This window comes from Pseudorasbora parva, chromosome 25 (assembly GCF_024679245.1).
Source record: "Pseudorasbora parva isolate DD20220531a chromosome 25, ASM2467924v1, whole genome shotgun sequence".
In the NCBI taxonomy this organism is placed as follows: domain Eukaryota; kingdom Metazoa; phylum Chordata; class Actinopteri; order Cypriniformes; family Gobionidae; genus Pseudorasbora; species Pseudorasbora parva.
In genome coordinates, this window is record NC_090196.1 from 25,269,715 (window position 1) to 25,284,613 (window position 14,899).

At 36.1% G+C, this 14,899-nt stretch overlaps 1 protein-coding gene across 1 annotated transcript in view; it reads left to right on the forward strand.

Annotated features, from left to right (window-relative positions):
- Positions 1 to 5,216: 5,216 nt before the first annotated feature.
- Positions 5,217 to 14,899, forward strand: part of lrrc4ca (leucine rich repeat containing 4C, genome duplicate a) — a 296,895-nt gene continuing 287,212 nt past the window's right edge. The window contains exon 1 of the mRNA XM_067436352.1: positions 5,217 to 5,729. The gene's annotated coding sequence lies outside the window, so the exon portion shown is untranslated. The remainder of the gene's footprint in view (positions 5,730 to 14,899) is intronic.

A 14,899-nucleotide genomic window follows, 5' to 3' on the forward strand; every position in this document is an offset into this window, starting at 1 on the left:
TGTTTTCTCAGCTGATGCAGCAAATGTTTTGGAATGTTGGAGCTCTGAACGTTGCAAATTCGTGTCGCGGCTGATGTGAATGGTTTTGACGCGAAGTATTCGCATACGAAAAATTTGCTTATTCGTTTCGCTTTTTCGTTACGCGTCCGGTGTGAAAGGGCCTTTACTCTGCAGAAACGGCGACCATGTCCCGTCATAATAAAAGCTTGCGAGCCATGTGTTGCGCAACAACCGCTCTAGTTTAAGAGATAACATCCTAAGATTTGAAATGAAAGTTTGAAGTTTCTTCAACAATGATAAATCATATTTTCAATCCCACATGTTGATTGTTTTTCCCTGGATGCAGCATTATTGTGTATGTGTTTGTTTTATGGAGAATGATATTCTAATTTTTTTAAAAAAATAAAATAAAATCCATAATCCATTTTCCATTTCAGATACGACTTTTCTCCTTTCGTAACAGATAAATAATATTCATACTGCAAACATACTGTATTAATAAGCAAACATACTGTATATACACAACCATGCAAATTATTCAAATCCTGGCGAATCAATTCAAGCCCTTTTCTAAATATTCAGTTTTACTTTTTAATGTATTCCATTATGGATGTTTGGTGCATTGCAAATGCCGTTTCATGCCGCCTTCAATGCCGATTGTGTTACAAACCTTTCAAAGACATCAAACAAATTAGAAGAAAGGCTTCATAACCACACAATGTAATGGCCTGACACATTTGGTCATCTAGTTAATAGGAATTGTTGAGGAACATGGCAGCGAGATGTTCAGAAGAGAAAACCGATTGACTAGGATGACCTATCAAGTAAAGAAGACTCAATGCGTTTTATCATGACTCCGATACCGATAACCTTATCAACAAGTTAGCAGTCCATGTCAGCTTAAAGATTTTCTGCTCAAAACGAGACAGGCGGCAAGAATGAGGGAGGGAGAGAGAGACATTGGGAGAACAAGAGAGTGAGGGAGAGAGAGAGTGTTCTTTTATTTCGTTATTTTTTTGGAACATTTCTAGGATGACAACGTGAAATCCCAGCGATAAGAGAAGGCTACGTCTTTGGAGCCTGGCCGTCATGCTTACGCGATAAGACAATCTCTGAAGGAATGGCTGCTGATGGCTGATTCATCTGAACCTTGAGGATATGAAAAATTAAATAAGGTGGAAAACAAGGTCAGATCTGGGTTTCTCAACCTTGCCCACAGGTCGCGAACTATGTAATCCACAATCCTCTTTTTTGCACGTCTCTCTCGCACAGTCAAGATGTTCGAGCAATTTTATTCTATTATTCCAGTGGATATCTCAGATTGATCCTAAAAAGAATGTCACGTTTCAGGTGCGATTTTGGAGTTGACTGTGTAAATGCTAAAAAAAAAAATGTCTCCAAATGATTTTTTTTCCTTCTAGTGACTGATCACATCTAAATTTTCCAGTTTTTTTTGTGAATTGATGCAATTTAATTAACAGAAATTCAATTTGGCCAACTGAAAATTTAGATGTGAACAGTCACTAGAAAATGTTCAACTGGGGCCTGAATTTTTTTACAGTGTAATGGCTTTTATTGTACTGTTTATCACCCAGTTCGTTTTGTTCTAATAGCATTTATCATAATTAGTAGTTATTGCTAAACTTTGGCAAATAATGTGTTTGTGCTACGAACACAAATGGCAATTCAGTTTATCCTGCTAATTAAAAGAGGGGTACTTTTCTACTGTAAGCAAAATGATTTAGGTTTTTCCACTGTAGGTAGTAAAACAGGCATGTTGCAAGATGACTGTAATGCAGTACCTCCCATATGCAAACTTAAATCTCACAATTATGACTTTGTTTCTTCCAAATTTGTATCTCACAATTGTGATGTTACACCTCATTATTGTTACTTTATATTTCACAACTGAGAGTATATATATATATATATATATATATATATATATATATATATATATTAGGGCCGGGACTCGATTAAAAAAAATTAATCTAATTAATTAGAGGCTTTGTAATTAATTAATCGAAATTAATCGCATTTTAATCGCATATAAATATTTGACCTGAGAACAATGAGAAGTAATTTTTCACATGTATTTTAAGTATACCATTGAATAATGACTGAAAACATCAGTTTAATCAACAAAATATTGTTTATTTATTTCAGTCCAGCAGACCAGCGCAATGTTTGCCATTAAGTTAAGCAAAAGCATATTTGTGATATTTGAGGCTCGATGTGCTGCGGTGATACGCAAATTCCTTGTTGTATAGCTTGCACACTACCACGCTCTTGACGACGCTTCCATTCTTTCGTTTTTTAAAACAAAATTTCCCATCCACGGGGCCAAGAAAAGCAGTCTCATCAGCTTCTTCATTCATGTTCACGCATGCCCTGCGTCTCAATCAGCTCCCTAGTTCACTAGTCAGGGCACTGATCAAAACATAAGTCAATGGGCTGACTCCCTGATCAGTGCCCTGACTACTGAACTAGGGAGCGGATTAAGACGCACCCATGGTTTGTTGTTGTAGTTGTCGCGCTAGTTGGTGTTCCAGTATAATCGGTCCGTCGAAACTGATTCATTGAAAAACGTTCTGCGGTGCAAAAATAAATGTGGTTAAATTTTTTATTTTTTTGCGTAATTAATTAACGCGTTAAAGTTACGTAATTAATTAATCTTTATTAACGCGTTAAAGTCCCGGCCCTAATATACATACATATATATATATATATATATATATATATATATATATATACCTTACAACTGTGACTTTATTCCTCACAACTGTGACTTTATTCCTCACAACTGTCACTTTATACTTCACAATTGCGACTATATACTTCACACGAGATGAGGAAACACAATGGAGACTTGGAGGAACACAAGAGACAGGTAAGTAGGTTTGGACAGCCCTTGAGGTACGCATAAAGGTAAGCTACCATGTGCTAACGAGACCAGACGGGTGAGAGTGTCTTTTAAACAGTTGCTGCGTCCCATTTCTCCTACTACTATGTCCTAAAAGTATCTACTCTTTTTGTGAAGAAAAAGTACATATTTTTGACTGTGTAGAAGGAAGGCTTGCAAGCTTCGGGAGATACTACTTCCTCATCTTTAACAGACTCTGTTGCTTAGTTACGTTCATCCCATCACCGTTTAACTGCCCTGTCAATCATCGTCAGATTCGTCACAGTTCAAATCCTCCACATTCAGTTTCATTTCCTATCGTATCGAAGAGAAATGTAGTAGCACGTTGATTTGCCATGTGTGGGTCTTTAATGCAGAGACTCCTCATGTGTTTGCAGTTTTGATATAATCATTACAAAAGTTCACAATGCTGCGGCAGGTGAAATATAATGTGGCTAGCACTGAATAAATATCTTTTCATCAGATTAAATACTGATAATTGATAACTCAAACCTTTATCTAAACCTCAACTTAACTGTCTGACTCTCACATCCGTCATGTTTGTAGTTTTTAATGCTTTTTTTCCGCGTTTGTAGTTCTAATCGAATCCTCGTCCAACCCGCAATGGGTTGTGGGCAATATCAGCTGTTAAGTGTGCGCATCGATCCATACTTCGAATTCTGACCGGAAATATTAAACCATCCAGGTATCTTTGGAATACTCTTTTCAGCATACTACGATTTGGGACATACTAATTCTATTTTTGAATACTATTTAGTATGGATAGTATGCGAATTGGGACGCAGGGAGTGTGTTTGATTTTGATGCAGTATTCAGATGATGCATAGTGATTTGGTGACATAGGAGCCTGGCGTGTCTGTGACAGACTTGACTCACAACTGTGACTTTAACACCTCACAACTGTGACTTTATACCTCACAACTGTGACTTTATTCCTCACAACTGTGACTTTATACCTCACAACTGTGACTTTATACCTCACAACTGTGACTTTATTCCTCACAACTGTGACTTTATACCTCACAACTGTGACTTTATTCCTCACAACTGTGACTTTATTCCTCACAACTGTGACTTTATTCCTCACAACTTTGACTTTATACCTCACAACTGTGACTTTATACCTCACAACTGTGACTTTATTCCTCACAACTGTGACTTTATTCCTCACAACTGTGACTTTATTCCTCACAACTTTGACTTTATACCTCACAACTGTGACTTTATTCCTCACAACTGTGACTTTATTCCTCACAACTGTGACTTTATTCCTCACAACTGTGACTTTATACATCACAACTGTGACTTTATACTTCACAACTGTGACTTTATACCTCACAACTGTGACTTTATTCCTCACAACTTTGACTTTATTCCTCACAACTGTGACTTTATTCCTCACAACTGTGACTTTATTCCTCACAACTGTGACTTTATACTTCACAACTGTGACTTTATACCTCACAACTGTGACTTTATACCTCACAACTGTGACTTTATTCCTCACAACTGTGACTTTATTCCTCACAACTGTGACTTTATACCTCATAATTGTGACTTTATACCTCACAACTGTGCTTTATACCTTTATACCTTTGTTATTTTGCTCTGTGTAGTAAATAATCACATAGCAATGTCAGTAGTCACTCAGAACACTAGTGAGAAAGTTGGTAAGCCATTGACATTGCTGTGGCATGTTTGCACCTCTAAATTTTTTTATTTAAAATGTTAAAAATTCACAGTCTAAAATTTGCATATTTAAACATTCAGAGGTCCAATACCGTAACAATGATGATGAACATACAAACCTTGGAGACAGAAATCTCCTCTTGAACCTTTTAAGAAAGACTGTGACTGCAAATATTTGGCTCACCAACTAGCACCTAACGGTCTGTCCGCAGTGGTGTACAAAATGACCTTATTTGAAATCCCGTTAAGTGGCAGATGTTCATGACTAGGTGAGGGTGACCGAGAAGAGGGATCCATGTCCCTCAGAGAGAGAGAGAGAGAGAGAGAGAGAGAGAGAGAGAGAGAGAGAGAGAGAGAGAGAGAGAGAGAGTCCATTTGCAGAGGGCAGCATCTAAAAGTTTCAGAGGCGAAGGAAGACAATTGCGTCTTTAAGGATTTCAGACTAAACAGCTTATTTGTATTCAAGTCGTACTGCACGCCTCCTCACGTGTGACTGAACGAGGAAGGGAGGCTGAGAGCGATGATAGTGAGGAGGGAGGTAAGGAGAGAAAGAGAGAGAGATGAGCCTAAATGTGATGCAGCAGAATGCTGTAACAGAACAGGCTTTAGTAGACGAGGGAACACGGCAAGTGCACTCACACATTGCCTCACACCTGCACACACACTAACACATGTTTGCAGAAAGAACGAGAGAGTGGGAAAGCAACGCATGGCATCTTAAGTCAGCGCTTTGGTGTATGGACGTACGGTTTCTCTTCCAAACCTGTAGTCAAGGTCTTGTCAGCGGCACGGAAGACTTACGCCAAACAACATGCGGCATCTGTGATTCGTCCCACAGGTGAGGGAGGAGAATCGAGTCAGTCATTATGTTGAGAGATGATGAGCCCCTGAACTTCTGCCCTCTTTAGGTTGAATGAAAGAAAAGTTTTTTTTGTTTTTTGTTTTGTTTTTACCAAACTTGGATTTTAGAAGCTGCATTTTTTTTGTGCTTTTGTTCTCTGAAGTGAAACTTTTGTGATAATGTCCTGGGAACTTGCAAGGTCAAACAGCCAATTTTGTATTTCGCTGAATGAAATAACTCCAAATCCAGCAAGTCGTTGCATTGACATCATTAGTGGTGAGTAACGTCCTGAATTACTTTTATAGCATATTTAAATTATTGTGTCATCTGTTAAGTATTTTGACTCTTTTGTGAGCAATCTATTAATTGTATTATTATTATTATTATTATTATGATTTTATTTTAGTAAGTTGATTTTTTAAAAGTAGTACAAAAAAAGTCTACATTTACATTACATTAATGCATTTGGCGGACACTTTCATCAAAAATGATTTACTATCAAACTTATGACCTTGTTTGCTATCAAACTTATGACCTTAGTGTTTGCTGGCGACATTTGCTACCAAGCACTGAAACAGAAAAACAGAATAACTTTAGAAAATAGATTAAAGTGTTGTCTCTTTTGTAAGATCACAATAGTGTCTCCCAAACACAGTCATCTGGTGTACCAAAGCTTTTGAGACATCATTTCTGTGACATCATTGGTTTAGACTCCAGAATGCCACATATTTGTCTTATATTTCTTATCTTGCTGATCCCTGAAGCCATTTTGGGGGCATTGATGGAAGTGGTGACGTACCAAAGCATTTACGAAATGAGTAAGATTTCAGTTTGACCTCCATGTTTGTAATTTTTTTGTTTGGGAATGACAGCGATCTGCTCGTTTCAAAAGATAGCTCATTGAGTAATGGCCATGTGCTGCCTATCTGTAATGTTTTCTGCTTGAACAACTGATCATTTTATCCAATTTGCATTCAGGTGATACACTTTATCGATGCATTTACTTGGAATTAAACCCATGATGATCTTTGTTTGAGGTACAGGGCAAGTCATTTTCCAATATGTGGCAGCTGATATGAGAGGGTTATTTCCATTGTTACATGGCTTTCCTCTGAAAGTGTGACTGCTGAACTTCTATGATGAGTTACTTCCTGTGGTGATTGGGGCACAAACAACCAAGTGGGAATAAAACTCGGCAAACTCTGCATAGTTTAGTCTTCAGGTTTCATGAAGCTTCTAATATTCTGGAAATTAGCCTCAGGCACTTATTCATATAATCTCAAAAATGCAGTTTTATCGGCTTCAAAAGCAAGACTTGTGTTCAGACATCAGAGAGAAGTGAATCTCTTGAGCCTTACCTGCCAATATACACTGCAAAAATCAAAGTCAAAATGTTCAGGCCAACCCGAAGTAGTTAATGCTAAATATTTTTGTATTTAAAATAATAGATTTTTTTAATGTATATATATATATATATATATATATATATATATATATATATATATATATATATATATATATATATATATATATATATATATATAATATTCACAGTGCTTCACTTTTTCCACATTTTTTATGGTACAGCCTTATTCCAAAGTTGATTAAAATCATTTTTTTCTCCTCAATTCTACAAACAATACCCCATAATGACATCATGAAACAAGTTTGTTTGCAAATCTGCAAATGTATTCAAAATAAAAAACGGAATAAGTATACATACGTTTTCACAGCCTTTGCCATGACACTCAAGATTGAGCTCAGGTACATTTCCACTGATCATCCTTGAGATGTTTCCACAACTGAAGTCCACCTGTGGTAAATTAAGTTGATTGGACATGATTTGGAAAGGCACACACATGTCTATATAAGGTCCCACAGTTACCAGTGGATGTCAGAGCACAAACCAGGCCATGAAGTCCAAGGAATTGTCTGCAGAACTCCGAGACAGGATTGCAGGATTGACAAGGCACAGATCTGGGGAAGGGTACAGAAAAATTTCTGCAGTAATGTCCCAAAGAGCGCAGTGGCCTTCATCATCCGTGAATGGAAGAAGTGTGGTTTACAGTACGGATGCATTAATATGCATTAATTCATGCTTAACTACTGCACAGATAATCATGAGTTAATGTGATTATCTGTGCATTAGTTAACCATTATTTAATGCATATTAATGCACCCATATTGTAAAGTGTTTTCAAAGGGCCTTAGTCAGGGAGGTCACCAATAACCTGATGTTCACTTTGACAGAGCTCCAGCATTTCTGTGTAGAGAGAGAAGAACCTTCAAGAAGAACAACCATATCTGCAACACTCCACCAATCAGGCCAGTATGGTGGAGTGGCCAGATGGCACATGATAGCCTGCCTGGAGTTTGCCAAAAGGCACCTGAAAGACTCAGATCATGAGAAACAAATTTCTCTGGTCTGATGAAACAAAGATCGAACTCTCTGGCCTGACTGGGAAGCATCATGTCTGGGGGAAACCAGGCACCGCTCATCATCTGGCCAAAACCATCTCTACAGTGAAGCATGGTGGTGGCAGCATCAAGCTGTGGGGATGTTTTTCAGCGACAGGAACTGGCAGACTAGTCAGGGTTGAAGGAAAGATGAATGCTGCAATGTACAGAGACATCCTTGATGAAAACCTGCTGCAGAGTGCTCTGGACCTTAGACTGATAACAAAGGAGTGGCTACAGGACAATTCTGTGAATGTCCTTGAGTGGCCCCGCCAGAGCCCAGACTGAACATCTCTGGAGAGATCTGAAAATGGCTATGCATTGATGTTCCTCATTTAAACTGATGGAGATTGAGAGGTCCTGCAAAGAAGAATGGTAAACAAAAATATGTGTGCCAAGCTTGTAGCACCATAATCAAAAAGACTTGTAGGAATATACATTGTGGAGTATTGAGGAAAATAATTAATTTAATACATTTTGGAATAAGACTGTAACATAAAAAAAAGTTAAACAATGTAAGCCTGTGAATACATTCCGAATGCACTGTATGTCCTATTTCCCTCCGATGCAGTTCTCAAATCTCTTGAAGTTGGCATTTATGTTAAACCTGGTGTAGCATCTTAGATATTTCTTTACATTATTATTTTATATATGAATATACAATTAAATCTTTTTGATATATATAAATATTGTATATATAATTATTTTCCCGTTCTGATGCAGATTTCAAATCTCATTCATGTATGTTTAAATATGGCATTTTTGACAAAATCTTTATAACTCACACTTGCCAATACTCATTTATACCGATCACACTTGACTATACATCACAACTGTCACTTTTTACCTCCCAACTGTGACTTTAACCCTTAAAGACCTAGAACATTTTTGGGGCGCCTGATGTGCCTCTACTTTTCTTTGTTTTTCTCCCCCATTCTAGCAGTTAGCATCAAGTGCTATATATCATTTTAAACAGGAGAACCTGAAGTTTCCATCTAGCTCATTTGATGTCCCAATTTTACATTTATTTATTCTGAGAATGGATTCAATTAATATAATTTCAAGAAAAATGGCAGCAAAAATGTGATGTTTTTACTGTGAACTCGAACAGAACTTCATGAAGTTTGGATTTTTTTCCTTTAGAAAGTTAGACTTGGTTGTTTTACACTTCCAGATGAAATTTTGTCTACATGTAACAATCCCTCAGCAAGTTATAGCCATTTATTATAACATTATTCTAGGCGTTTCTAGGTTTTTGAGTGAAAACAGGTGTATTTTATTGACTGATAATGTGTCCTAAAAAGTTCAAGTAATAAAGTAAATAGAAAGATTGTTATATAATAACAACACTGAAACAAACATTTTTCTTCAGAGAAATATATTATAATTTGGGCATGAAAAACAAACACAAACAATACATCGTTATGACAAGAAACCGTGAAATAAAATATACTGAGGCTACTTTTACATGTGGGCGGCTATTTTCATAAACGGACATTTCAACTTCTCTGCACACAATCTTCTCAAACACAAATTGAGGAAAATATAATAGTGAAAATGTGTAAAACACAAACTACATACAAATAGAGAAATATACTGACTGTGTGCTGTGATCTGAGAGAGAGCGCTTTGCACGCGTTTATTACTGTTTGGTTTCATGATGCATGCAAATTCACACCCACATTCATTTTTCAGAGAAACGTGATTCGTGGTTCAAAAGACCAAACACTGTGTTTATTGGTTGAGTTTATGAAAGTTTCAACGAATCTGGGCACAGGGGGGTGGGACTAATAAAAAAAAATTCTGTTTGGCTCAGGGGAACAACCCACGTGTGTTTCTTGGACAAATCAATGCTGCATATTTTGATGACGCTGAATATGGAGCCTCTGAATGATCAATCGCGAAACATATTATACCTATGGAAAGGGGATATTCTCCTCTTTACTGTGCAGTTCACAGCATACAGATTGGATCAGCGATTAAAAAGTTATTAAACATTTTGGAACGATAGTTATTTTTAGTCAATGCTGCATATTTTGATGACGCATCCACGCTGACTATGGAGCCTCTGAATGATCAATCGCGAAACATATTATACCTTTGGAAAGCGGAGATTCTCCTCTTTACTGTGCAGTTTACAGCATACAGATTGGATTAGCGGTTAAAAAGTTATTAAACATTTTAGAACGATAGTTATTTTTAGCCGCGGGCGGCTGTCTCGGACTTTAAGGGTTAAACCTCACAACTGTGACTTTATTCCTCACAACTGTGACTTTATTCCTCACAACTGTGACTTTATTCCTCACAACTGTGACTTTATTCCTCTCAACTGTGACTTTATACCTCACAACTGTGACTTTATACCTCACAACTGTGACTTTATACCTCACAACTGTGACTTTATTCCTCACAACTGTAACTTTATTCCTCACAACTGTGACTTTATACCTCACAACTGTGACTTTATTCCTCACAACTGTGACTTTATTCCTCACAACTGTGACTTTATTCCTCTCAACTGTGACTTTATACCTCACAACTGTGACTTTATTCCTCACAACTGTAACTTTATTCCTCACAACTGTGACTTTATTCCTCACAACTGTGACTTTATTCCTCACAACTGTGACTTTATACCTAACAACTGTGACTTTATTCCTCACAACTGTGACTTTAAACCTCACAACTGTGACTTTATTCCTCACAACTTTGACTTTATACCTCACAACTGTGACTTTATACCTCACAACTGTAACTTTATACCTCACAACTGTAACTTTATTCCTTACAACTGTGACTTTATTCCTCACAACTGTGACTTTATACCTCACAACTGTAACTTTATTCCTTACAACTGTGACTTTATTCCTCACAACTGTGACTTTATTCCTCACAAGTGTCACTTTATACCTCACAACTGTGACTTTATTCCTCACAACTGTGACTTTATTCCTCACAACTGTGACTTTATTCCTCACAACTGTAACTTTATTCCTCACAACTGTAACTTTATTCCTCACAACTGTGACTTTATTCCTCACAACTGTGACTTTATTCCTCACAACTGTGACTTTATACCTCACAACTGTGACTTTATACCTCACAACTGTGACTTTATTCCTCACAACTGTGACTTTATTCCTCACAACTGTGACTTTATTCCTCACAACTGTGACTTTATTCCTCACAACTGTGACTTTATACCTCACAACTGTGACTTTATTCCTCACAACTGTGACTTTATTCCTCACAACTGTGACTTTATACTTCACAACTGTAACTTTATTCCTCACAACTGTGACTTTATACCTCACAACTGTGACTTTAAACCTCACAACTGTGACTTTATACCTCACAACTGTAACTTTATTCCTCACAACTGTGACTTTATACCTCACAACTGTGACTTTATTACTCACAACTGTCTTTATTCCTTTATTCTTTAAAAATGTTATATACTGTATAATTTTTTTTAAACTTTGACTGAGATTTAAAATCTCATTCATGTACGTTTAAATATGACATTTCTGACGTCGAGTCAGTTGACGAAGTCTTAGAAATGTATATATATTACCTTACAAAATGTATAAAATAAAATATTCTATATAATGTCTGTTAGATAGTTTTTTTTAACTGTTTGATGACATTATGGACGTCGAAACATGTGATACATCAATTAGTTTTAGAAGAATTTGAGGTGAAACATGTGATTTTTGCTGACTAATTGCTGACTGATTGATGAAAATCTGAAGGGTTGAAAATGTTTTTTTTTTTTTTAATCTTATGAAACTCTAAAAGAGGCATTTGTGAGATTAATGGCATCTCAGGAGAACAATCGGAGAAAAGGGTTACATTTTCCTCTGTATTTAATCGTATTGCTGTCAAAAGCAAGCATGTGAAATATGAATAAGCTTTTTCATTTATTATTTGCCTGAAGTTCTAGTTCTTTCAAATACATTTTTCCACTCATGCCCTCGCAAATTGATTTTATTTGTAACAAGCAACAAGCTTTGACGATGGCAAACTCGGCATTTCTAGTCCTGTTATACCACATTTGCAGCTCACAGATGAGTTTTACCCAAAGAGCTGATCTCCTCCTCTCTCCTCGGTGGTCCTCAGAGGAGCAGGAAGACAGTTGTCTTGATTATGTTGTTAGTAGAAGTGCTCATCTCGTCTTAATGCAATTAGGGATGTGACAGCCTTCTCTGTGAGTTATGATGTTCAGTGCGCTGCACAGCTCAGTGTATCACAAAACCCATGACACCACTGTGATTGACAACATAATAACTGACATTGTTATGAAAATGAATGTGGAGGTAAACTCCTGTTCCTCTGTGTCTGTAGTAGATCGCAGACAGGAAGTCGTCCAATGTAATGTGGCTCACATTGTGATATTTTTGGCCCTTAGGTGTTGCAAATAGCAAATATATTGGTTTGGATATATGATGATATCATAAAGTGCGTATCAAATCCACGCGAAAAACAGCTTAGCATATGCACGGCAAAATGATTTTTGGAGTATACATTCCACGACATTGCACACTCGTACTATTTATATGCATTTTTGTGAGATCCGGCTGATCCGGATATATATATATATATATATATATATATATATATATATATATATATATATATATATATATATATATATATATATATATATATATATATATATATATATATATATATATATATATAAGAGAGGTAATTACAACAATATTTTTCAAGTAGCTTTGAATGTAATAAAGTGCCTGCCAAGAAAAATACATGAATGGATATTTTCTTTGTACATTACTCAAAAAGTGATTTATTTTTGTTTAGTAGTAGTTTTAAAAGAAGCACAACAATCACCGTGCAATGCCAACAATCAAGAGTTTGCTGACATTTTAATAAATAAAGCAACAACAATAGAAAGAAAGGGTTTGCCCAAACATGAAAATGCTGTCATTTATTCATTCACCCAAATTACATTTTTATGGAACCAAGAAAAGTAAACCTTGAAGCTTTAGAGCAACATAATGCAAAAAAAAATTGTTTGGCTTCCAAAGAGTTGGAATATTTATATAGACCAAAATACATTTATGATGGTCGTTGTCATTCACTTTCAGTATAAAAACAAGCATGATATTCTTTAAATTACTTTTTTTGTGTGTGTTTCACAGAAGAAAGAAATCTATTCGGGTTTAGAACATCATGCAAATTAGTAAATAATGACAGAATTTCCATTTTTAGGTGAACTGGCCCTTTAAGGCAAAACACCAGTAAGTCACACTGCCCTTTTATAATAAAATCTTCTTTCTTAATAGAAAATTTGTCCTTTCTAGGTTCCTGCGAGACCATCTTGTGTGTTTATATATGTGTTTGTGTGTCCATCTATGGAATGCACACTTGTCTTATTAGTGTCTCAACATAACCATATCCCTGTCAAATGAGGACAGCTCTATTTCCAAACCCGCCATATTGGCTGATTGAGTCTGTCATTGGTACATTTTGGGGATGTTGGAGTAATAACTTTACTCGGTGCAAAACATGCTGTGGTTTCTCGGAAGATCATTTTATTGCTCAAATGTTGCTCTATGTATTTTATGTAAATAAAGTTCATCCATAACACTGCTGTCCCATTCAACCATTCACCCACTCATTTAAATTGTCTTAATTCAATTGTGAAAAGTCAATGGGGTCCAAAACAGCATGGTTGGGTCCCCCCTCACTTTCTTGGATGGAAGAAAAAAGGACAAAATATCACATCATTTTCTTGTGATCCACACAAGAAAGAAGGTCATTGGTTTGGAATTGCATAATTTTAATGTTCGCAATGTTTAATGTCGTTTCTTTTCTTTTGGTGGTCTCTCCAAAAATGAGTCTAAGTTGTAGAGCTATTACATTATGTGGAAGAATTTAATGAGAAATAATTGAGTCTTATAAAATACTTGTGAGCAAAGTTTTAGATGATTTTTGAGGTTTTTTTTAAAGTGTCCATTTAGTGCCATTCAATCTAGGAGAAACTAAAAAGGTATAATTAGTGATTTTTACCTACAAGTTCATTGCTCATTTGTTAATAAGAAATGTTGAATATCTTTGTACACACCAAGAAGACGAGAGGAGTGGCAAAACACTGAATGAGTAATAACTCAGAATATGATTTACAAGTCGTTCCCTAAAAGTTGACGTTAATCTAAATCCAACAAATTATTCAGTACATGCTGCAAATGAAATATTAGCAATGTGTATTGAATTTTCTTTGTGCACAGCTTTCAAACAAATCAGTTAAAACACTAGCTAGAAGTAATCAACTATGCAGCTTATAATTAAAGCAAATCCACACGCCTGGCAGGAAAGGATGAAAATAATTGTTTTTCCATGCAATTGGAGATGCCCAGGGGGGTCATATAAAAAAAATAACAAAAAATAAAAAAACGCCTGCAGGCTTCTTCATAAACTTCCCTCTCTGATGCCTTTGAGATCTGTCTTTTAAAGTGATGACATCAAAACAAGGTCTTTTGCTCTTCCTCAAAGGTCTGAGCCAGGGTGCCTCACATCTCCTAATTGGAAATTATTAAAATGTTCAATGTTGTTCACTCCATCCTGTTCTGTTTGCAGTTCTTTCCCAGCCTTCTCCGACCCTTATTGCCCTTTAAAGAATAAGCAGCATGTTTTGACCACTTTTACCATGATCCGTTCAGAGAACTTTACTGTTTCTTGTATGTTGTGCTGAAACATGGTTAACTCATTGAAGACAAACACATTATGGTGTTCTATATATTAATGCAACCCTGCTATTTACAAACCTGTTACTGATTCAGGCATATTTTCATTTTATTAACTTTATTTACATATGTCCAAAAGTTTAACAAAAATTTTGTCCAAATGTTTTCTTGAAGAAAATTCTGCTTGACCATCACAGGAATATATTAAGATAGGAAACAGTTATTTTAAATGTTTTTAATGGTGAACATAAGACACAAAAAAATCTTACTGTCCCCAAA